The 23,734-nt window shown below is 37.8% G+C and overlaps 1 protein-coding gene across 5 annotated transcripts in view; it reads right to left on the minus strand.

Annotated features, from left to right (window-relative positions):
- Nucleotides 1–23,734, minus strand: part of DIS3L2 (DIS3 like 3'-5' exoribonuclease 2) — a 353,242-nt gene that overhangs the window by 314,190 nt on the left and 15,318 nt on the right. Inside the window, exon 1 of one of the 5 annotated variants that reach the window (XM_043909687.1) lies at nucleotides 4,478–4,835. The exons of 3 other annotated variants lie outside the window; for them this stretch is intronic. The gene's annotated coding sequence lies outside the window, so the exon portion shown is untranslated. Of the gene's footprint in view, nucleotides 1–594; nucleotides 642–4,477; nucleotides 4,836–23,734 lie in introns of those variants that run through there. One more of the 5 variants, XM_043909688.1, reaches the window with a different exon arrangement.

Below are 23,734 nucleotides of genomic sequence, written 5' to 3' on the forward strand. Positions count from 1 at the left end.
ACAGCTGAAAACTTTCCAAACCTGAAGAAGGTACATAAAGCATGGAAGGACCCAAACAAGATGAACCTAAGCAGACTCATACCAAGCTGTGTCAAAATTAAAACAGCAAGAGTTAAGATAAAAGAATCCTAAAGGCAGCAAGAGAAAGAGAGTCATGTACAAGGGAATCCTTAAAGGCTATCTGCTGTTTTTTCTGCAGAAACTTTGCAGGCCAAAAGGGAGTGACATGATACATTCAAAGTGCTGAAAGGGAAAAACCTGGAACCTAGGATACTCTACCCTGCAAGATTATCATTTAAAATTGAAGGAGAGATAAAGAACTTCAAGACAATCAAAAACTAGAAGAGTTCACCAATACTAAACCTACCCTAAAATAAATATTAAAGGATCTTTTCTAAGTAAAAAAGAAAAGGCTATAATAAGAATTAATAATTTACAGGAAAAGGAAAATCCCACTAGGAAAGGCAAACTAATTGTAAGGGCTGATATCAACCACTTAAATAAAGTGGTATGAAGATTAAAAGACAAAAATATTTTAAAGCAACTGTAACTACAATAGGGCTTCCCAGATGGTGCTAGTGGTAAAGAACCCACCTGCCAATGGAGGAGGTGTACGGGTCATAGGTTCAATCCCTGGGTCGGGAAGATCCCCTGGAGGAAGACATGGCAACCCACTCCAGTATTCTTGCCTGGAGAATCCCACGGACAGAGAAGCCTGGAGGGCTACAGTCCACAGGGTTGCAAAGAGTTAGACATCACTGAATCGACTTCGCACGCACACATAACTATAATAAACAGCAAAGGATAAACATGAAAATGTAAAATAAAACATTAAAAACATGAAATATGGGGGAGAGGAGTAAAAATAGTAGATCTTTTACAATGTGTCTGAACTGATATGACTATCAGTTTAAAACAAGTAGGTATAGTGATAGGTCATCATAGATGAAGCCCATGGTAACCACATCAAAAAGCATATAAGGAGCCCACAAAATCTGACCTATTCTAAAGTGAAAAAGATTAATACATGCCAATCTCCAAATGACACAGAGGTTAGAATTATCAGACAAGGACTTTAAGCCAGCCATGAATACTATGCTCTCTGAGGTAAAGGAAAAGACATGTGAAAGAATAAAATGATAGAAAATCTCAACAGAGAAATAAAATTTACTTTAAAAATGGAAATCTTAAAACTGAAAAATACAATAGCTGAAACTAAAAATTCAGTGGATAATCTTAATAGCAAAACAGAGATAAAAATTAAAAAATCAATGAGCTTAAATTTATTAATACATATTATACAATCTGAAAAACAGAGAAAAAAATTGAACAAAGAGGTGAACAGAGTCTTATGGACCTAAGGGATAATATCAAAAGGCCAAACATGTAGGTACTTGGAGTTTCAAAAGATAGAGAATGAGTCCAAAAAAGTAGAATAAATGTTGACCAAAACATCCCAGATTTGGTGTAAAAGACAGAGATTCAAGAAGCTCAGTTCAGTTCAGTCATTCAGTCATGTCCGACTCTTTGTGACCCCATGGACCACAGCACGCCAGGCCTCCCTGTCCATCACCAACTCCCGGAGTTTACTCAAACTCATGTCCATCGAGTCAGTGATGCCATCCAACCATCTCATCTTCTGTCGTCCCCTTCTCCTCCTCCCCTCAATCTTTCCCAGCATCAGAGTCTTTTCAAATGAGTTAGCTCTTCACATCAGGTGGCCAAAGTATTGGAGTTTCAGCTTCAGCATCAGTCCTTCCAATGAACACCAAGGACTGATCTCCTTTAGGATGGACTGGTCGGATCTCCTTGCAGTCCAAGGGACTCTCAAGAGTCTTCTCCAACACCACAGTTCAAAAGCATCAATTCTTCCATGCTCAGCTTTCTTTATAGTCCAACTCTCACATCCATACATGACCACTGGAAAAACCACAGCCTTGACTAGACGGAACTTTGTTGGCAAAGTAATGTCTCTGCTTTTTAATATGCTATCTAGGTTGGTCACCCAGCCCAGCATTTCTCATGATGTACTCTGCATATAAGTTAAATAAGCAGGGTGACAATAAAGAGCCTTGATGTACTCCTTTCCCTATTTGGAACCAGTCTGTTGTTCCATGTCCAGTTCTAAATGTTGCTTCCTGACCTGCATACAGATTTCTCAAGAGGCAGATCAGGTGGTCTGGTATTCCCATCTTCTTTCAGAAGCTCAATGAACCCCAAAAAGGAAAACTTCAAAGAAAACTACATATAGACTCATCATAGCCAAACTGCTAAAAACCAAAGATACAGACAAAATCTAAAATAACCAAAGGAAAATGGTACACTACACTGAAGGGAATACATTCAAATGGCAGCAGATTTCTTACCTTTTCTTTTTTTCTTTTGGCCATGACACACAGTTTGTGGGATCCTGTTTCTGAGACCAGGGATTGAACCCAGGCCCTCAGCAGTGAGTGCTTGTTGTCCCAACCACTGGACCACCAGGGAATTTCCTCTTATCCTGTCTTACTGTCTTCTTTCAAGCCATCCAGAAGACAGGGGAACACTGTCAGCACTTCTAAAACATCTTCTTATCATCTTCTAGGGGCTTCCCAGGTGACACAGGTAAAGAATCCACTTGCCAATGCAGAAGACCTAAGAGACTTGGGTTCAATCCCTGGGTTGGGAAAATTCCCTGGAGAAGGAAATGGCAACCCACTCCAGTATTTCTTGCCTGGGAAATCCCATGGACAGAGGAACCGGCAGGCTACAGTCCACATGGTCGCACAGAGTCGGACACAACTGAAGTGACATAGCACATGTCATCTTCTTTCATGATAGCCAGAAGACAACAGGACAACATTGTTAAAGAGCTGAGAGAAAAACCTATCAAACCTGAATTCTATATCCATTAAAAATACTCTTCAGAATGAACACAAAATAAAGACAATTTTCAGATAAAGGGGAACCAAGGAAATCCATCACCAGCATAACTGTACTACAAGAAATACCAAAGGAAGTTCTTTAGACTGAAGGTAAGGGATACCACAGCAGAAACTGGATCCTCAGAAAAAACTGTTAAGTATTAGAAATATTTAATGTACATAAATTAGATCTCAATAAAATACTAAAAAAAAATTTAAGGAAGATTATTACTAACCTAGAAGTCTATATGCAGTCAAACTAAAAATCAAAAATGGGGGAGTAGAAGAAAAGACATTCAGAAGTATAGATCTAAAAAAATTCACATGTTTTTCTTATGAAGCTAAAAAAGCATATGCTCCACAAAATGACAAAGTAAACTAAGAAAAAGGATGACATGGGATACAATGAGGAAGAAACACAGCACAAAAGAAGTACAAAGCCCAAGATGACAGAGAAAGGAGGCTCCAGGATCACAAATACACTAGGCATAGAGGGCAACTGCTAGACTGGAGGACAAGAGAGTAGATTAGAATAGTCTCGAGAGATAAAATGATATGAAGATCCCTGCTACCAAAATCATTATTGTCTTTTTAACCTAAAGCAGAAAGTCTGAGTGAATCCAGTCTGCTTCCTGTTCTTGGGTCAACTTGACTACAACCAGATGAAGTCCCCACTCACTCCTGCAGTAACTTGATTCAGTTGAAGTCACTCATTTCACCACACAGACATGTTCTACTTTCATCAACTTATGAGCTTGTGAATTAATTACAGGACAGATTATAAGCATGGTATGCTTCCTTTTATATATATAAAAAAGAAGGAAAAACAAAAATTTACACACAAACATATGTTCATTTGCGCAAAAAGACAAAATAATAAATTAGAACTAGTGAGACTAGATAACTACAGGGGGTAGGTGAAAACAGGGTAAAAAGGAGAAAAGTAGGAACTGGAATTTCTTTTCTCACTAAAAGAAATCGATGTAACACTTTACTGCATATGCCTTCCTGTATATTCTAACTTTTGAAATCATACTCATGTTTCACATACTCAAAAAAAAAGCAACATAAAATAAAATAAGAATGGGGGAAATAGCTAAAATGCAGTACAAATAAAAACAAGTGATCCTTACTATATTTAAAATGAAAAATACAACATAATAAAGGAATGGAGGGACAAAACTAACCCAAGTAACTTTTGAGCATATTATTTAACTAAACCCTAAGGCCAAAGGCAAAAAAGAAGGGTAAATGAGAGTTAAATTCTAATCATAGATTAGTTTTTCACAGAGATATGAGCTAGCAACTCTACTTTCTGTGTAGTCTAGGCTTGAACAAATAAGTAAATATTTGTTTACTTATTGGTACTATTGTAGATAATAAGAGCGAGGTGTTTCAATGTTGGAGAAAGAAACACAGAAAGTAAAAAGGCTAGAATAAACCCCACAGTACAGAAATGTAATTGGAGCTATCACTGTAATTCAATGGTTTATAATATACAAATATGTATGTGTCTGTATTGCATACACACACATAAATGTATACAAGTAGGTATGTATATATTCATATATTACCTAGTTGTCTTCTAAGAGGGCCAGGAATCAGTGATATTCCAGTAGCAATGAGAATATCTGGGGTCCATGTCTCAGTGTTTAAATACCATTCACTGTTGAAAGGAATCAAGGCTCCTTAGAAAAAAGGCCAACTCTGAGACTGCAGAAGAGAAAGTACAAAGTGAGCCTAGAAAAGGAGTTGGCAAACTACAGCCCACAGGCCAAATCCAATCAGCCACCTGTTTTTGTAAATAAAGTTTTATTGGAACACAGCCATGCTCATTCATTTATAAATTGTCTATGGCTGCTTTCCTGCTGTAAGGGTGGAGTCAAGTAGTTTCAAGAGAGACCATATGGCCCATTAAGCCAAAAATATTTACTATCTGGCCACTTACAGAAAAAGTTTGCCAAGCCCTGGCCGAGAATGTCTTGTTGTTCCAGAAAGTAAGGAAAGACTCAAAAAATGAGGGGGACATGTCAAAAGTTCACAGGAGGCAGTTAAAAAGTCTCCCACTGGCCAAAATTATGACAACTTTTAAGTATCAAAAATTTTACATGATAACAGATTATATATAACCCATTAAATAAAATGAGAATCAATGAGTTCATACTGATAAAGACAAATACATAAATAAATAAAACGGAGGAAGCTCTCCTTACCTAAGAACCCCAAAGAGTAAATGTAGAAAAAAATGATGGAATTGGAAAATTACCACTGGTAATAATCATCATAATTAATATTCATCAATAGATGTTAAAACTAGTGGGTGAAAATTTCAGGAATAATAGAATATTAAATAGTGTGAAAATGGTCTCAAAGCTACTTATTGAAAACAAGGACGAAAAGCGTATGTTGATGGTGGAGAAATCTGGAAGATCACTTTAACCAAGTGATCAAAGTAAACACTTGTAATGGGACAAATCAATACCATATGCCTCCTGATATGACACATTAAGAAAAACATGTCACTTGTGAAACATCAATTAAACCCAAACTGAGGGACCTGCTACAAAATAACTGGCCTATAATCTTCAAAAATGTTAAATTCATTAAAGGAAAAATTCCCAAGATAAAGGAAACTAAAGACACATGACAATTCTTTGCAACTTGTGATCCAGGATTGGGAAACTTGAAGACGTGTGAATAAGAGCTATAAATTAACTAATGGCATTATATCAATGCTAATTTCCTGATTTTGATCCTTGCATAATGGTCACAAAAGAGAAAGGCTATGTTTTGACTGTCTGCAAGTTACTCTCAAATAGCTCCAAACAAAGGGCAACTGGGAAGGGCTATTAAACTAAATGTGCTAAGATATTAATGCTGAAGAATCTGGTAAAAAGTAGAGAGTAATATTTCATATTATTCTCACATCTCTTCTGTTGGTCTAAAATTACACATCTTCAAAAATAATCCAAGTTTTTAATTATAAAACCATATTTGTTTATTGAGTTATAATTTTATCATGCTAAAGAACATTGCCAACAGCTAACAATATATCAATTAAAAACCACTCCCTAACATCATACAAATGATATACTAAATAAAAGAAGCTCAAATAATCAGTTAAAGGATATGTGTTCTAGAAAATCATTCCATCCTGTTTCACGTGGGCCAAGAGATTTATTAGCTGCAGGCTCTAATAAAGTGATCTCAAATGAGAGTTATGTCAATAAAAACACTGCCTCTCAACAGGTCAGAAGTGACTTTACTCACTTATATTTTACAAAATATTTGGAGGATTTAAAAGATTGAATGTCCTGAAAGGGACAACAACCCAGTACTTTTTGCAAACACAGCTGTTGGTTAAAGCTCTTGAGAAAAGAAAAGCTCTGGAATGAGAATCAGTTGTAGGAAGAGATAATGGTTATAAAATACTAAGAAAATTTTGGAATCTCCTTAATAGATGACTTGTTGCTAAATATGTACTTTATTAACATTGTGAAGTGAAGTCGCTCAGTCATGTCCGACTCTTTGTGACCCCATGGACTATAGCCTACCAGGCTCCTCTGTCCATGGAATTTTCCAGGCAAGAATACTGGAGTAGGTTGCCATTTCCTTCTCCAAGGGATCTTCCCAACCTAGGAGTCGAACCCAGGTCTCCTGCATTGTAGGCAGATGCTTTTACCATCTGAGCCACTTGGTACAAAAGTAACTGCGATTTTGCATTGTTGAACTTTGCCGTTTGATACTGAAAAACATCCTTAAATAAATGTGATTATGTTCTGCATCATTTTAGTGTGCATTTCTCACTTTATGTTTTTTTGCGAATGATTTATTACTTGATGTTTATTTTATATTTATTTTAGACCAGAGCTTCCCTTGTGGCTCAGCTGGTAAAGAATCCACCTGCAATGCAGGAGACCTGGGTTCCATCCCTGGGTTGGGAAGATCCCCTGGAGAAGAGAACAGCTACCCACTCCAGTATTCTGGTCTGGAGAATTCCATGGATGTATGGTCCATGGGGTTGCAAAGAGTCAGACCCAACTGAGCAACTTTCACTTTCACTTTTTCAGGGTAATGATGTTAGACAAAAAGCAAATTCAAGTGATTTTCTTGTTTGAGTTCAAAATGGGCCATAAAGCAGCAGAGACAACTCTCAACAACACATTTGGCCCAGGAACTGCTAACGAACCTACAGTGCAGTGGTGGTTGGTTCAAGAAGTTCTGCAAAGGAGACAAGAGCCTTGAAGATGAGGAGCACAGTGGCCAGCCATTGGAAGTTGACAACCCAATTGAGAGGATTATCAAAGCTGTTTCTCTTAGAATTAGGGGACAAATTGATGAAGAACTCAACGTTGACCATTTCTTCAGTCATTCAGCATTTGAAACAAATTGAAAGGTGAAAAAACTCAGGAAGTAGGTACCTCATGAGCTGACCAAAAATCAAAAAAATCGTTGTTTTGAAGTGTCACCTTCTCTTATTCTATGCTACAACAATGAATCACTTCTCAATCAGATTGTGACATGCAACGAAAAGTGGATTTTATATGACAACCAGTGATGACCAGCTCAGTGGCTGGATCAAGAAGTTCCAAAGCACTTCCCAAAGCCAAACTTGCACCAAAAAAAGGTTCATGGTCACTGTTTGGTGGTCTGCTGCCGGTCTGATCCACTGCAGTTTTCTGAATCCCAGCAAAACCATTACATCTGAGATGTACGCTCAGCAAAGTGATGAGATGCACCAAAAACTGCAACGTCTGCAGACAGCATTTGTCAAGAGGAAGGGCCCAATTCTTCTCCACAACAATGTCCAACCACACGTTGCACAATCAACACTTCAAAAGTTGAGCAAATTGGCCTATGAAGTTTTGCTTCATCGGCCATACTCACCTGACCTCTTGCCAACCACTTCTTCCAGCATCTTGACAACTTTTTGCAGGGAAACCACTTCCACAACCAGCAGGAGACAGAAAATGCTTTCCAAGAGTTTGTTAAATCCAGAAGCACAGATTTTTATGCTACAAGAATAAACACACTTATTTCTTGTTGGCAAAAATGTGTTGATTGCAATGGTTCTTATTTTAATTATTAAACACGTTTTTAGAGCCTAGCTACAATGATTTAAAAGTCACGGTCTGAAACCCCAATTATGTTTGCACCAACCTAATATATCCTAGGGACCTTGTCAGGCCCTGAGCACAGAGCAATAAATACATGACCAACAAGGTCTCTCCTCTCATAGTATTTATAATCTAGGGGATGGAGAAGACAATAAACAAGTAAACAGACAACAAGGCAGTGAAACTGAATGATGAGGTAGTAACAAATGAGATGGGGAAAGAGGACACAACTATACCTCTAGCAATTAGAAAAAGCCTCGAGTGAAAAGATAATTCCAAGCAAAGATCTGAATGACAAAAAGTCCATGTGAAGATCTCAGCATATGGCCTTCTGGGCAGAGGGAATGACAAGCACAAAGACAACAAAGGAGAAGCAATCTCAGAATGTTCAAAGAACTTTTACAAAGGGACCTCATTAATATTCTCAATAAGTAGATGATACCAAAGAATTGTCAAGTCTGAATCAGGTGTGATAATGGCATTGTGACTCTGTATGACAATTTACATATTGCATATGTATATGTATGTGTATATAGAATAAATGACATAGAGATTTCCTGAAAATATTTCATTAAAGGAAAGAGATATAAAATATGAATGAATAAAGCAAAAGTGAAAAATTTCTTGAATTTGGTAAAAAGTGAAGGCTGATGAACTACTCTTTCTAGTTTTTATATGTTTGAAAATTTTTGTAATTATTTTAGAAAACTCCACATAACAGAAACTTCATGCAAAAAATGGTAATACCTCATATCTCCTTTCTCTTACTTTAACATTTCAGCTCAGCTCTTACCTCTTCAGTTCTGTCTCCTGATTACCTCATTTGAAGAGATATAAAGGCAAGTTTTCAGAACAAGTACACACAAGACAGGTCCGACACTCTACAGCTGAGTCCAGTTTTTATAACAAACAGAAATAAACTATCTAAGGCAGGTTTGGAACCCAGAGAGAATTAAAATGAGAGACTATAAAATAAAAAGCCACATACTGATAAACAAGAGGTCATTCTCTCTGAGAAAAACAAGAATTGCCTGGACTAAGGACAATCCTCCCAGAGATTAAAAAAACACAATAGGCTTCTTCCCCTCCATTCCTTGGAGAATGTTCTGGCAAAGATCTCCAGATTGTGAAATCCTACTGTCAGTTTTCAGAGTTGATCTCACTTGACCTTGGTGTTAGCACTTGACACACAGATGAAAATTCCACCTCTTCTTGAGACTCTACCTCCTTGGCAGACTTGACAGTAGTGCTACAGATGCCCATACTTCTTCTTTCTAAGAGCAAGGGTCACATCCATAGCCCTGCCTGAGAGATGACAACCTCTGTCCCAGGGAACCAGTTCTAAAAGAACCAGGAATAGGTCCCTACCCCAACAATCTATGATCTATCGAATGATGTGTCAGAAACAGTCTATTTCTGGTAACACAGTGGAGTCAATATTCTCTGAAATACCTTCTGATACCAAATTACTACAACTGCTGAACAAAATATTACCAACTTGAGAGCACAGCTGAGCTAAAAATCCTGGAGCTAAAAATCAAATGAGAGGTAGAAACCAGAATATGTAGAAGCTGAGGCTACAGAGACCATGGGAGCGTGTCCTGGTATCAGAACCAAGAACCGAAAGGCCTATAAAGCTACAAGGGGGAAAGGAGACAGAGCCCTGACCATATGAAATAAAGACGAGCAGAGATTAGCCCCAGTGCAAAACATCAAGATCACTGAGGGGCAACCAACTCAGTGAAAAGGTAGACTGGAAAAAAATACACCTATTGATTAAAAAAAAAAGTCAAGAGGTATGCCTCTTTTGATCTGGGCTCCAAATGGGAGCAAAGGAGAGTTGCCCCAGAAGATTCATAACCACAGGCCTGCACTCATGCATTGTAATAATGCTAACCCCAAACACAGGCACTAACTTAAACGACCCCACGCTGGTAGTGTCCCAGAGCTCTGGCTGAACCAAAAAAAATCATCACAACTGTTCACTTCAGAATATTCCCACAGTCAAAAGCCTGAAAAGTGCTTACAAAACACAGGAGGAAGAGCGCCACCATAACTGTAAATCAAAAACAGAAAAGTGTGGTGCAAAGGAATGTGGGGTCATAAAGATTACAAGTATATAACATTTTAAAATTATATTGTGCATAAAGAAATAAAAGAAAAAATACAAACAACTGAAAGACCCTTACAAAAAGACATTTAAAAGAATTAAACAGAACTTTTTTTTTTTTTTTTTGGAGATTCTTTTTTTTTTTTTTTTTATATTATTATTTTTTTTTCCAGTGGGTTTTGTCATACATTGATATGAATCAGCCATGGATTTACATGTATTCCCAATCCCGATCCCCCCTCCCACCTCCCTCTCCACCCGATTCCTCTGGGTCTTCCCAGTGCCCCAGGCCGGAGCACTTGTCTCATGCATCCCACCTGGGCTGGTGATCTGTTTCACCACAGATAGTATACATGCTGTAAACAGAACTTTTAGAAGTAAAAAGTAACTAATGGTGATTAACTTCATAGGCAAATGAAACTATACTGCTTTTCCTCTTGAGATTTTAACATTAGATAGTTTAACATATCAGATAGTTAAAAGCAAAAGTATATTGTCTGATGTGGTCCTCAATGTATGTAAAGGAGATATTTAAAACAGCTAATTAGAAAGTAGGGAAGATAAAGGGGCCTAAGTGGTGGTAAGTTTCCCACATTTCAACTGAAGTGGTAAGATATCAACACTAACAGATGAAGACACAGTACAGAGGTCAATTCTACCCAAACTGACTTTTTTGTTTTTGCCAAGCTTATCTTAGTTCCCTCACCAGGAACTGAACCCGGAGCTATGGCAGCGAAAGCACCAAGTCCCAATCACTGGACCACCAGGGAACTCCCTCAAACTGATTTTTAAATTCAACAGTCTTTTGGACTCTGTGGGAGAAAGCAAGGGTGGGATGATTTGACAGAATAGCATTGAAACATGTATATTATCATATGCGAAACAGATCACCAGTCCAGGTTCGATGCATGAGACAGGGTGCTCAGAGCTGGTGCATTGGGATAACCCAGAGGGATGGGATGGGGAGGGAGGTGTGAGGTGGGGGGTGGGAGGGTTTCCTTAATAAAAAATTTAAAAAAATAAATAAATAAATTCAACACAATTCCTATCAGAATCCCATGATTTCCTGCAGATATACACAAGCTTATTTTCAAATTTATATGGAAATGTAAAGGAACTAGAATAACCAAAATAATGAGGGGGGGAGAATAAAGTGCCCAATTTTAAGCTCTAATGCTACAGGAATCAAGACAGTATGATAAGAGACAGACACACAGACCAACGGAACAACAGAGAACCCAGAAACAGACCCATGTAAATGCAGCCAACTGATTTCTGACAGAGGTGCAAGGCAAGTGAAGGGAGGAAAAACAGCCTTTCCAACAAACAGTGCTGGAGTAGACGAACATCAATAGACAAAAAAAAAAACCTTGGCCCAACCCCCAAAACTTCTAAAATAAACAAACTCCAAATTAAGTCTTAGATTCTATGACACCAAAGACATTGTCCATAAGGAAAAAAACTAACTGGTATTCTTTTTTCATTTCTAGGACCTGGTCATTGACATAGCTGAATAGTAATTTTTAAAATTTTTACTCAACATGTTGAGTATTAGAGCTCTTCTCAGATCTAGAATGTAAGCTGAGAACGTGAGGCCTTGTCGATTTGGTTTACCACTATATCCCAGGGCCTAGTAGGGCTGGCATAGGGCACCCAGGAAATATTCATGGAATGAAGTAATTAAAACAGATGCCCTTAGCCAATATTTTATAATAAATATAAATTAAGAATAACCTTAAAAATTGTGAATCACTATGTTATATTCCTGAAACTTTCTATACATACTATTATATATCAACTATCCCTTAAAAAAAAAAAAAAAGGTGCCCTGTTACTCTTCAACAACTATAAATTATTGTAGAGCAGGAACTATGTCTTATGCCTGTTTCTACACAGTGCCCTACAAAGTAGACACTAAATAAATGTTGTTGATAACATGATGATAAGTGATCACAGCCTAATGTCACAGTGGGAATTAAAAAGACAATCTGGCAATAAACTTTGACACTGCTAAAGAAGAATGAAAAGTCTATGTAATGTTTCTCAACTAATATTTTAAAAGGCAATAATAATGGTTAGCTTCAAAATACTAAAACATTTCCCCATATTCCAGAATTTAAGAAAATTCTTAAAGATGAGTGAACTATCTTTCCCCTGCTTATGAAATTCTCTTCTAAATTCATATAATACTCTAGAACCATAGTGCTTATTGTAATATTTATCTGAATTCTGAAGTTTAATATTTTCACATCTTGATAATACACAGTAGTACATCAATAAAGGCAGGAAGTACATTAAGGATATTGCTAGGGTAGATCTAAATATCATCTCCCTGCCTAATACAGACAGAATCATCTTAATGTCACTGAAGTACCAGAGTTCAGATCATAGATAACACAACAGTAAGTGTAAAATTTTCTATGAGGCAGCAGCATATAAAACCAAAATTGAAAAAGATCATCCAGGATCTTCTCAAACCTAAGCTTTGCTACCAAATAAGGCTCCAAAATGTTATGAGGTGGAAGTTGCCCCATTTTTCAACAAACAGCTTCATTTCTCATGTGTACTTTGTACAGAATTATAAATTCAATCTTATATTTCTCTTCCATATTTTATTATTACGATTAAAGTCACCTACAGAATTTCTAAATTGGAACAAGATTACTTCTTATGCTTTAAAGACTTTCATACTAATTGGTACTTTCAAATCCCTGAAATTTACTCTGTCTTCTCTTTTGGGGATAAATGTACAGACATTGAAGACAAATTCTAGTCAAAGTAGCAAAAGGCTCAGGCTAAACAAAAGCACCTTTAGGAAATGAGGAAAAATCTCTTCTCATCCTGTGTGGGAGGGAACAGATAGAGAAACTTGTGAAATCTAAAGGGGCAGGGACTAAAGAAAAACTTCATTTTTTTTAAAACAGAAATCAGAATCTGATTTCTAAACCAACACAAGAAAGTGCCCACAGGTATCAGAATTCATGCTCAGTTCCAAACAGCAAAAGAAAGTGTCTCATTAAAAAAAAAAGGGTTTATTTTCATAATATGAGAGAGTAGTCACACTGGAATATCTCCTCCATGATCAGTAAACTTGGGCAATAATAGGATAAAACAATATTCTCTGGCCTGAAGTAACTCAGGACAGTACTTCAGCAGCACTGAAAACGCTACTCAGAAGGTACTGAAAATTGTGACATATATTTCATGAACTCGTAGTCCCTGTTATCAAATAAAAAGTCTGCTTAAAATTTTCATTACTTTGGGGAAGACTTTTTTATCTTTTATTTTGGAAATTTTAAAACAATCACAAAGTAGAAAGATGTAATGAATGTATACTCATCACTCAAATTCAATAATTACCAATTAACACTCAAAGTTATTTCATCTACTCCTACACACACACAGCACTTCATCTCCCCCGTACACACATACATATACTAAATCATGCTGAAGCATGTGAGAAGACTTTTAATTTCCCTTTTAAAAACTCTAAATTACAAGTCATAAATGGTAAAATATTCTACTCAGCAAACAATTCAATAAAAACTACTATTATCACTTAAGGCCTTTACTTACATAAAGCACACATTTTATGGAGCAAGGTTATCATAACAGGTTTAGTCCGAATTTCATGCTGTGGTACAGAAGCAACTAATTTAATCATTGAGCTGAAAAATAACTCATCCACCAGCTATATGCAAAATGTGAATGATAATCAAAGCCATCATTGAGCCACATACACTAATCTCAAAATTAATAAGAAAAAGGAAAAAAGCTACAAAGTTTATTCATATGGCCAATTTTACCGTGGCAGTTTGGAAAAATATGTGACTTTCAAAAATCTATAATCAACTGGGCAAAATGACTAGAATATACAAGAATTTAAAGGAGTCTTCAGTTTCCATGAAAACTATTTTTTAAACATTAAACAAGAGATTAATATTAACCTGGCTTCTATAAGTTCTTTACTCTTTTTTAATGTCAGTTCTATCTGATTTTCTTCCCAGGAAGGTGTTGCTGCACCAATGCCTACTCTCAGGGCTGCAGCCACAAACATCTGGAACTTACTACCTACAGACATGGTTGATGGCATCACCAACTGGATGGACATAAGTGTGAGGAAGTAGGAGTTGGTGATGGACAAGGAAGTCTGGCGAGCTGCAGAATATGGTGTCGCAAAGAGTCGGACACAACTGAGTGACTGAACTGAGCTGAACTGAACCTACAGATTCAGCCTCAAGCAAGATAAGGTCTCACTAAGGATCCTTTTCCTGCCTCCAATACAAGGTCGCCATGGCATCTCGGAGGATACTCCAGAAGAAGACATGCAAACTCAGAAGCAGTCGTACTGTTCCCTCAAAGTCACAGAGAAGAATTCTAGCATCATTCAAGGCACCTAGAAGAATGCCAGACCCAAAATTCTAAATAGCAAAATGACTAAGACAAAATGCAGACCACAGATAGAAAGACAAGGGCACTTTAATGACACTAAGCCAATCTGTGGACTTTGGATCTGGTCTGTCGGGTGAACACCCTGTATTGGGAGATCTGAAAGAGGCCTTTGTAAGGCCTTACAAAGACAGACTGATGCCAGTCCTTCTTTCTGTGGAGAAACTATGATCCATGTTCACACCATTCAACGTAAGTTTGAAAGATGGTGACTCTAGGGTCTGCAGGCTTTTCAAAACTCTGTTTCCAAGATAAAAACCTCTACCACTCATAAGACCATCACCATGGATTTAATAATTAATAACTTCAGGTAGATAGCAGAGAAACAGGACAATCCAAGAAAACAAATAACCGAAACAATTCCAAAAATATTGAAACGCAACAAAGGCAGACCTGCGGCCTTCCTTCTCCTTGCTGCTTCAAAAACAGAACTTCAAAAACAGCAGCACTGGAATCCTTGCTTCTCAGGGAGACAAAACAAACCTAAAATCTACAGGTACCAGGAAATAAGCTTGGTGTTAACTTCCACTTCAGAGCTTGAGTTTCCCAGCACTGACATAAGCCTTCCCAGCAGACGAGCAGAACATGTGACAGCAGCTCCACAGCAAAGTTCAGAATCTTGGGGTTACTTTGAAACTTCGGCTATGAGAGTTCAACCTGTCACTTATAAGAAGCTCCATCATTAAGACCTTGCTACTTCCAGATCCACATAAAACAGAAAACCTATATTCACACAGAGCCTCTGTGTACACGGCATTAATCCAGATGTGAGGAATTCCAAAGTTATGATTCCCATGGCAACTGTAATCTTGGCAAACCCACATACATGTATTTTGTACTACTTCAGATGGTAGTGACCTTAAAAAGAACAAAGCACATTTTAATCTCCACAACTAATTACAAAGAAAAACTGCCAGATCGGAGATCAGAAAATTACCTTCCTTCAGAGAGAGTGGAGCTCTTTCTTTGAGACAATTGACAAAGACTAGACCAAGCAATGAAGAACATTATGCTGGAACAATTCTTACCTGGCCTGAAGGACAAGGGCCAGACAACTTAGCGGGGTTTCCTCTAAACACTCACTTCTAACTTGCTAAGACAACCAGCTGTTCAATATTTAGAACTTCATTTCAAATATTTAATACTTTCAAAAAGTAACTTAAATGCTAATCAGATGCAGAATAGGCTCAATTTTAGTTCTCACTTGAAGCAACAGATGAAATATTTAAGCTATTACTAAATAGATCATCTATTGTAAAACAAGTCAAATAATACTTGCTTATGGCAGTTAACACAGAGAATGGTTCCCTGGTTCTTAATTTAAGGTTAAAATGCCAGTTTCCAGAGAGCTGAGTACTACTAGAATAGGCTAAAAGGCTAATGGAAGAAAGTAGAATTTAGTGGTTAAAAGACTTCTGAAGCCAAAAGGCCCAGGTTTGAATCCTTTTCTACTACTTAAAAGTTGTGGCTTTCGGCAAGTTAGTTAATGTCTCTGTGCCTGTTTCACTATCTAAAAGGGGCAGTAATAAAACCTAGCATGTGGAGCTGTCTTGAGTATTAAATGAGGTAAAATATGCAAAGTTCTCAGAGCAGTACCTGGCAGACAGTAAGCACTCAATAATCATCCCCTGGTAGCTCAGCTAGTAGAGAATCCACCCACAATGCAGGAGACTCCAGTTTGATTTTTGGGTCGGAAAGTTCCCCTGGAGAAGGGATAGGCTACCCACTCCAGTATTCATGGGCTTCCCTGGTGGTTTAGAGGGTAAAGAAGGTTTGATACCTGGACTGGCAAGATCCTCTGGAGGAGGGCACGGCAACTCACTCCAGTATTTTTGCCTGGAGAATCCGCTGGACAAAGGAGCCTGGTAGACTACAGTCCATGAAGTCGCAAAGAGTCAGATACGACTAAACGACTAAGCACACATTATTAATGTAACACTATTTATTCTACCTTGGCAGCAAACTTTATTTGATAAACCAGCACACACACAAGAAGATTTTTAAAAAAATAAAAATAATTTTAATACTATAATGACATTTTAACCAGTCTCTTTAGCACAACAATAATAAATGACCTTCTCTCCTCTTGTCTCTGTCCTCTACCTGTCTTGTAACTAAAGACAAAATCCGAACCCCTCAGCCAAACACTCAAGTTGCTCCATCATCTCTGCTAGCCCTTCTCGACTCAACAACCAGCATACTCCTATAAGAACCTTCTGTTTCAACCAATTTTCTCATAGTCCTCTAAATACGCCTTGTACTCATTCAACAAGCATTTGAGAATCTATGGAGCCAAGCAGTGTGCTAACACTATATGCAAAGATGAAGACACAGAGTCTGCCCTTAAAAGAACACAGAATATAGCAGAAAAATACATAAGCAAAAATAGTTTCAGTAGACTATAACTATAGTCACAAAAGAGCAAAGGGTAGGGTAGCTGCATGGAACGGAGTTGATCAATTCTGTAGATGAAAAAGTCCCCTCAGGGAGGCTCTGCTCTGCTCAGCCATGTCCAATTCTCTGCAACCCCATGGACTGTAGACTACCAGGCTCCTCTGTCCATGGAATTTTCCAGGCAAGAATACTAGAGTGGGTTGCCATTTCCTCCTCCAGGGGATCTTCCCGACCCAGATATGGAACCCACATTAGGTCTTGTGTCTACTGCATTGCAGGCAGATTCTTTACCATTGAGCCGTTAGGGAAGCCCAAGAAGACGTAAAAACCTATATTAGATCTTTAACCAGAAAAGAAACTAAAAAATCCTGCCAAAGGCTCACAAGCCCTCCCTGAAATGCATCGGGTTCAGATAGTTTCAGAGACAGGTAATTTCAGTGTCATTTAAACTGCTGGGGAGAGAGAGGGGTTTAAAAAAACTTTTGGATAAATAATAAACCTGCTACCAAGTGTGACAAAGAGAGAACACACACTCTTTCACATACAGAATTACAGAAGAATTTTTGTTATGAACATAATTGCAAAACCCAAAATAAAATAAAAAATCTATCCAACATGTAAATTTTAAAATTATATTCCATGCATGCATGGTATAGAATGTTTATTCTAACATTAAGAACTCTGTTAACATATTCACTGTATAGTAAATTAATGCAATGGAACCAAGCCATCATCAAGCTAAAAGACAAAAGGCACTGATCAAGCCCAACATCCATTTCCTTTTCTTTATACTTGGAGCAAGGATTACTATCAAACTCCACTCTCTGGGCCAGACACCTTGACACTCACACAGTACACGACCTACATCTGTGAATTCATTGGCCAGCCAACAGCCTCAACTCCAAGCTCTAACAATGTGCATCCAACTCCCATTCTTAATTAAGACTTCTTAGTAACTAGGACTAAAAAGAAATTTTCTTCTGATATGATAAGATCTATCTCAAGGAAGCAACACTGCTTATGTAGCATTCAGACCAAAAATAATACATAATTTGAATCTAATCATGGGGAAACACCAGACAAACCAGATGAGGAACATCATATTTAAAAAGAAAAAAGGCTGTCTTCTTCAAAAACTATCATGTCATAAAAGACAAAAAAGACTACAGAACTGTTCCAGATTAAAGGAGACATGAGAAACATGACAACTAAATACCACGTGTGATCCCACAACAGATCCTGTCCTCGAGGGGGAAAGATTCTGAAAGAGACTTCACTGGATCAACCGACAACTTGTAATAGAGGGCATATATCAGTAAATTCCGGGAGTTGGTGATGGACAGGGAGGCCTGGCGTGCTGCAGTCCATGGGGTCGCAAAGGGTTAGACACCACTGAGCGACTGAACTGAACTGATGATCAAAGTTGTATCAATGTTAAATGAACTAAGTTGGTAACTTTTCTTTAGGTGTGTAAAAAATATCCCTACTCTTGGAAAATACTCACTGAAGTATTTAGGGATAATCGTGTGCAATCATGCACAATAATCTCAAGAAGCTCAAGAAAATTTTTATTTTATATATGTGTGTGTGCCTGTGTGTGTGTGTGTAGAGGATGAGAGAGAGGGAGGGTGAGCAAGCACAAAAAGGGTATATGCACTCTTGGGCATTTATCCCAGAGAATTGAAAACTTAGATTCACACAAAAACCTGCATATGCATGTTTATAGCAACTTTATTCATAACAGCCAAAGACTGAAAACAACCCAGCTGCCTTTCAACAGATGAATGGTTAAATAAGTGATGGTACATCCATGCCATGGAATACCACTCAGCAGTAAAAAGGAACAAAGTATTGATACATGCAACAACCTGGAGAAATCACAAGGGAACTATGTTGAGTGAAAAAAGTCAGTCTCAGAGGTTATATACTACGTATCTTGTTCCATGTACAAAGCATTCTTAAAACAACAAATTGGAGAGAGAGAGTTTAGTGGCTGCCAGGGTTCAGGGAGGCAAAAAGCGAGGGAAATGACTAGGGCTGTGAAAGTGTAAGACAAGAGATCGTCGGGAAGGGACTATTCTCTGTCTTGACTGTGGTGGTAATCATACAAATCTACAGATGTGACAGAATGAAATACACACACAGAGTACAAGTAAAACTGGTAAAATTGCAATAAGATGCGTGAGTTGTATTGATAATCAATTTCTGAGTTGTGTTATACTATAGCTCAACAAGAGGAAACTGGGTGAAACGCACACAGGATCTCTCTCTATTATTTCTTACAACTGCCATGTGATTCCCCAAGTACCTCAAAATAAACAGCCTAATTTAAAAGTGAAGTTTAAAAAGGATAAAAGTTAAGACGAAAAACAGCCACAGAAAATAATTCATGAATAATGGTAAAGCACTACAGGCATTCCAAGAACAGGAAAAGGCTGCCAGCTATAATACTGTTATTCAGTATTGTTCTAAAGAAGCTAGCTATTGCTATATGACAAAAAGGATAACATAACTATTAGAAAAGAGACAAAATGATCAATTATAAATGAAATCATTGTCTACCTAGAAAATCCAACATAATCAAGTGATAAAGTATTACAATATGAGTTCAGTAGTGTCCAAATACAACACAGATGGTTGTTATGTGGAACTGACTAACTTAGGGTTTTTCAACTTTACAACGGTGTGAAAGCGGCACACATTCTGTAGAAACTCTACTTCGAATTTTGGTCTTTTCCCAGGCTAGTACTATATGGGAGATGATCAACTGTGATGCTGAATAGCAGCAATGAGCTGCAACAAGCAGTCATCCACACCCTTACAAGGGTGACCAACTGATACACTTACAATCATTCTGGACCCAGACAACCCTTCTGTTCTTCACTTTCAGTATAGCATTCAATAAATTTCATGAGCTGTTCAACATTTTATTATAAAGTAGACTTTGTGTCAGATTCTGCACCCACTGAAAGCTAATATAAGTGTTCTGAACGCATTTAAGGTGGCAAGGCTATGCTATGATGTTAGTTAGATAGGTTAAGTGAAGTTAAGTGACTTAAGTCACTCAGTCATGTCCAACTCTTTGCGACCCCATGGACTAATATAATACAGTCCATGGAATTCTCTAGGCCAGAATACTGGAGTGGGTAGCTGTTCCCTTCTCCAGGGCATCCCGACCCAGGAATCAAACTGGGGTCAGATTCTTTACCAACCGAGCCACAAGGAAAGCCCAGTTAGGTAGGTTAGGTGCAATAATGGAGAAGGAAATGGCAACCCACTCCAGTACTCTTGCCTGGAAAATTCCATGGATGGAGGAGTCTGGTAGGCTACAGTCCATGGGATCACAAAGGGTCGGACACACCTGAGCAACTTCTCTGGTTCACTGATTGAGAAGTAATCCCAGATGATACCACTCCAATGGCAGAAAGGGAAGAAGAACTAAAGAGCCTCTTGATGAGGGTGAAAGAGAAGAGTAAAAAAGTTGGTTTGAAATTGAACATTCAAAAAGTTAAGATGATGGCATCCAGTCTCATCACTTCATGGCAAATAGAAGGGTAAAAAGTGGAAGCAGTGACAGAGTTTATTTTCTTGGGCTCCAAAAGCATTGCAGGCAGTGACTGCAGCCATGAAATTAAGACACTTGCTCCTTGAAGGAAAAGCTATACTAACCTAGACAGAGTATTAAAAAGCAAAGACATCACTTTGCCAGCAAAGGTCCATCTAGTCAAAGCTATGACTTTTCCAGTAGTCATGTATGGATGTGAGGATTGGACCAGAAAGAAGGCTGAGTGCCAAAGAACTGATGTTTTCAAATTGTGGTGCTGGAGAAGACTCTTAAGAGGCCCTTGGACTACAAGATCAGACCACTAAATCTTAAAGGAAATAAATTCTGAATATTCATTGGAAGGACTGAAGCTGAAACTACAATACTTTGGCCACCTGATGCGAAGAGCCGACTCATTGGTAAAGACCCTGACGCTGGGAAAGATAGAAGGCAGGAGAAGAAGGGGACACCAGAGGATCAGATGGTTAGAGAGCATCACCAACTCAACGGACATGAATTTGAGCAAACTCCTGGAGATAGTGGAAGACAGAGGAGCCTGGTGTGCTATAGTCCATGGGATCTCAAAGAGTCGGATGTGACTTAGAGACTGAACAAGGACCCCATCATAAGGAAGATCTGTATATAAAAGTCAATAGTCTTTTTATTATATTCCACTAATAATCAATGTCCATGGGGCCGCCAAGAGTTGGACACAACTGAGTGATTGAACTGAATAACTGTCAGGGAAATAATCAAATAGAAAATTTTGTAAAAAAAAGAATTTTGTTCTATTTATATATACTTTTAAATTGTTTACATAAGTCATTTGCAATGATTTTTTAATACTTAAATTTTTTCCCCAGGAATATAATGACCATGTACCTCTAATAAACTTCTCCAAAACAACGTATTCCCAGTTCTCCCCCATTAAGTACTGTGTTTATTTTCCTCTGATTTGCTCTTCCTCAGTATTCAGTCCACACTTCACTTGAGAACCCAAAGATTCTAGAAAGCCGATTCAAATCTATTTTCCAGTTCCCCAAAGCTTCAAGTACTTGGAACAAGCCTAAGCCAGGTATAAAAATGAGGATCTACGGTTTCTTCCAGTTCTGAATCTCCATCTTGCCAGGAGCTAGAATCCCTTCAATCAGCTCTAGGAGACTCTAAGTGTGCATCATTCTGCAAACCTCAGAAGCATCTTCAGGAGGCTTCTCTCCCCTATGAATTCCAATTTCACAGTCAGTGAAGCTCATTCTAGAGTAGAACCACATTTAATCCATCCATTTCTAGTCAGGGCCTCTCATATGAGCCCCCATTTCAAATTCGAGCTGCTGCTAAACCACCATCAGCCCAATCCATTTCCTCCAGGTGGATCTGTTGTGTGGTGCATCCTACGTAAAAGTCAAGCCCGTGTCTCAGTCCTTACACAGAGTCTTTATACACTCCTGCTAAGTTCCAGGTCTCCCAGGATAATAAGAAACATCCTCAGTTAAGAAGCAAAAAGGACAGAGAAAAATAAATTATTTTCATAGTTCTTGAAGAGCATGGAGCCTATCAGAGAAGGAAAGAATGGCATACAATTTTAAGAAAAAGAAGAATTTCTTTCATCCGTATTTTAATATAAATTCAACTCTCTCATAACATTTTCATTCCAAAAACAGCAGGGCATTAAGTTCTCAAGTGAATAATGGCACTGACCTACACCATCCTAAAAATGTCAACAGTCTAGCAATGAACCATCTCTTTAATTGTCTTTGCTTCCCAAAGTGTAAGAAAGGAAACTCCCACTCAGACACAGCACATTCATAAAGACCATTCTCTTCAGAAAATAGGATTACTAAGGATTCTCACTTTAATGCATACATTTTAGTAATGTTTGATTTTTTTTCTTTCTTATAAGAACATGAACTACTTTTGTCAAACAACATTAGATATACACATACATGTACAGATATATTTTTAACTCTATTCACTAATAATAAAAACAATCTAAATTTGTTGACTAAAAATAATTGTGCTTTCTCATAAATCAAGTTGGTTCAGTAATTTAAGAGGTTTTCAATATTCACAGATAATATGATTGCACATCTTGAAAAATCTCAAAGGATAAACTCACAAATTATTAAGACTAATGATTTCAGCAAGAATGACAGAAAAGGCAGATTCAACAACAAAATATTATCAACAAAATTCCTATATGCCCACAATAACTAATTTAAAAATATGAGAGGATAAAAGATCAATTCTAAGTAACAACCAAAATCACAAAATGTTGAGGAATTCAGACTTCCACGGCAGTGCAGTAGTTAAGACTCCGTGCTTCCAATGCATGGGGCACAAGTCAGATACCTGGTCAGGAAACAAAGATCTCAAATTCCACCCGGCGAGGCCAAAAAAAAAAAAAAAAAACCTCTAGAACCAATATTAATAAGATTGATACAAGATTTGATTTAAATTTTCAAATTATTTTTAAAAATATACAAGACCTAAACAAATAAATCCTGCTCTTGCCTAAAATGACTCAATATTATAAAGATGTTAGTTGCAAATTAGTCAAAAAATTCAACACAACCACAATTGAATTCCAGTCACAACTTTTTTACAGAAACTAAGAAGCTGATCTTAAAAATCAAACGGAAGAAAAAATGGGCAAAGAATGTGAATAGACCTTCTTTCAGAAAAGATATATTAATAGCCAAGAAGTTCATGAAAAGACGTCCAACGTCATTAGTCATTAAAAAATGCAAATCAAAAACAACGAGGCTCCATTCATACTCAAATCTAGAAAATAACTCCTAGACACCTGTTGGTGGTGGTTTTAATCACTGAGTTGTCTCTGAATCTTTGCGACCCCATGGACTGTAGCCCTCCAGGTTCCTCTGTCCATGGGATTTCCCAGGCAAGAATACTGGAGTGGGCTGCCATTTCTTCTCCAGGGGATCTTCCCAACCCAGGGAATCAAACCTGTGTCTACTTGCACTACAGGCAGATTCTTTACCGCTGAGCCCACCAGGGAAGCCCAGTCACCTGATAGGGAGTTAGAAAATCCTTGATTTTCATCTTCTATTATGAAGCTGCATTAACGAGGAATTCATAGGGGTAGAGAGGGTTTACAGCAAAAGACATGTGTGTGCTCTTTGATGAAACTCACTGAGAACCACTAGTGATCACTTCAGGGGGCTCCAGAAAGAAGGGCACTTGTCAGAACTGAAGAGTA

Source organism: Cervus elaphus, chromosome 8 (genome assembly GCF_910594005.1).
Source record: "Cervus elaphus chromosome 8, mCerEla1.1, whole genome shotgun sequence".
NCBI lineage: Eukaryota > Metazoa > Chordata > Mammalia > Artiodactyla > Cervidae > Cervus > Cervus elaphus.